Here is a 2776-nt window from a genome sequence, read left to right on the forward strand (position 1 = left end):
TATATATATATATATATATATATATATATCTTGCATATATGTTATATGTATTCATACGTTACATAAGTGGCAACAAACTGTGGAAAGCGTACTCAGTACCGAGTCTTGATGATTGAAGAATGTGAATTGTCCAGTTCTACTGGATGGAAACTCCAGGTGTTGGGGATAAGAGTCTGTAATTTCCATTATAAACGCACGCACACACACATATATGCACACGTACACGCGCACGCACAGCCAACGCACGCTCGCTAGTAGTAACGAGCTGCAGATAAGAGTATAATAATTTGTTCCGGTCGAGCAAGTTGATTATTACTCAGAAGATTCCTGTACGTCCCATAGGTTCATCAGAAACAATAAACTGGAAGAAGCTGGATCTAGTTTATTCTGTGCAATGAACCGGCGGGAATCCGAGAAACTCCAGACTAACAGTCAATCGCATTAGTCGAAATAGCAACAACAATAACAACAACAATGACGACGACAATGATAAACTCCTTAAATCGTTACTTTAATTTCTCGTTGCCAGTTATTCAAACGAAAATGGGGACCAATATGACAAGGAAAAAAAATATTCATAAACACCTCAAAATACGATCAAGCTTAGTGAACAAGATTAGAAAATGATTTTCAACTACTTAATTGTTATTCATCTATTTAATTTTTATAAACAAAACTCATGATCTATTTATGTATTCACATGCAAAAGCATGCGATATTTTCATGTTTGAACTATCACATGTACAAAACACAGAAGAAAGCAAGATGGTTATTTTTAATACAGTTGTAGTGTTGACGAAAAATTGAATGTTTTTTTGTTTCAAATAGATGACCAACAGACAGTAATGCGATTTGCAAATTGAAAGGGTTCTCCATTTTGGACTTTGGAAGAAATTCTGCTATGCAGAGTTCGGTCTTTATCGTGATGATGGACTATTCGTTTTGGGACTTATAAATGGTCACACAATGGATGGTATAAATGAGTTCATTAGCATATTCAAATTGTTAGATTTACAGTTTAAAGCAGCGTTAATTTTCTATAAATTTAAATAGTGGTAAATATTGCTCTTATAGTAAACTTGATGAGAAATTGCTATATATTAATACATATTTCAACAACGCCTCAATAATTTTTAGACATTTAATTAATATTAGTAAACGTTTGTATAATTTATCCTTTGGTGAGGGATCCTTTCAATTACCTGCTCATTATTACCATGACATATTAAAGACAATCAATTCAAAGACGTAATGCAGTATTTACATAAGAGACTAACATTAAAAAATGCAAAAATAAGAAACTGTGTATTATATGGTACAATCCTCCATGTAATTTGAATATCTGTTGCAATGTTGACAGGATTTTCCAAAACTTTATAAATAAGCTTTTCCTGTAGAATATCGATATCATAAAAAGTGTTTATGCTACATTAGCACCCAAAATTTCGCTGCCTGTACAAATAGAATAAAACTATGCAATACGAACACGGAAACTTATTCTCTGCTATGTAATTTTAACAACCCTACGTGTCAGTTTATGAATCTAAGGTGTAGGTTTGTCTTGCAAACAACAGTGAAGCAAAAAACTCCATAAAGCTTGCTGAAAGTTCCTTTAAAAAGATTCTCGCAAAATTGGTATACATTCTGTCACTTAGAAAGACGCATAACCATCTCATTATTTAAATGTAACTGGAGTTTTAAGGATCGTAAAAGTAACAATTATCAAACCGTTTGTTCTTTTCTGGAATCCATGTCCTCATACATTAGCTCTTCTAGATGACGTGATCATTATCTCTCGGAGGCGTATATAACATATTTTGACAATCCTTTGCAATTTTGGCCATAATTACGAAATTGGTGAATTCTTACAGACACTTTCATCGATATTTTGTTTTGAGGAATATCCAAATGAAACTGGTTAAAATAGTTTGTTTCTCAAATAATAAATTCACAATAATTTGAATGCTGGTCGTATATTAAACAAAATTTACTTATAGATAATGCTATCATTTCATTAACAATAACCATCTTCCTCACTTCTGTGTGTTTTACATATGTGATATTTCCATGGAATCAGGAAAATATCGGATGCTTTTGAATGAAAATTTATGATTATCTTTCGTGTTCTCCATTTTACAATTAATCAGCTAGATGTATGACACATTTAAAAAAAAATTTTTTTTTTTTGAGAACCAATTAAATCTCGATGGCTAATCGTATTTCAATGTGTTTATGAATATTTTTCCTTATATATTATCACGCTACTTATATTCTTTACTAGTTTGAATAATCCGTAACAGGAAACTCAAAATAAAGATTGAGGAAGCATCAGCTTATAAAATGTATAAACTCTATGATATAATCTGATGTCTTGAGCCCCTTTTTCTTTGAACACAAATTTTCACCAATCCATATATACGTACGTTCGTACATACAAACAAAAATATCCTGTTGTTGATGTTGAAATTCCAATGAAGGGACCTTGGATCTAGGTTAGAAACCGATTCTTTCTCTATTGGCAAGAAATCTTGAAATAAACCGAATAATGACACACACACTCACACATATATATGAGAGTAAGAATGTAAGGTAAATTTTGTGTGTATAAACACAAACTTTAACCTAGGTGTGAACGTAAATGAAGTGGTTAAACTACAATTATTTTTTAGTAGATTAATCACATTTGTAAGGTTTACCACCCACTCTTACTTATCTGAAAATCGTCTTTATAGTTCTTCCATGATAGGTGCACACACACACACACACACACACACAC

The sequence above is a fragment of the Octopus bimaculoides genome, chromosome 12 (assembly GCF_001194135.2).
Source record: "Octopus bimaculoides isolate UCB-OBI-ISO-001 chromosome 12, ASM119413v2, whole genome shotgun sequence".
Classification (NCBI taxonomy): domain Eukaryota; kingdom Metazoa; phylum Mollusca; class Cephalopoda; order Octopoda; family Octopodidae; genus Octopus; species Octopus bimaculoides.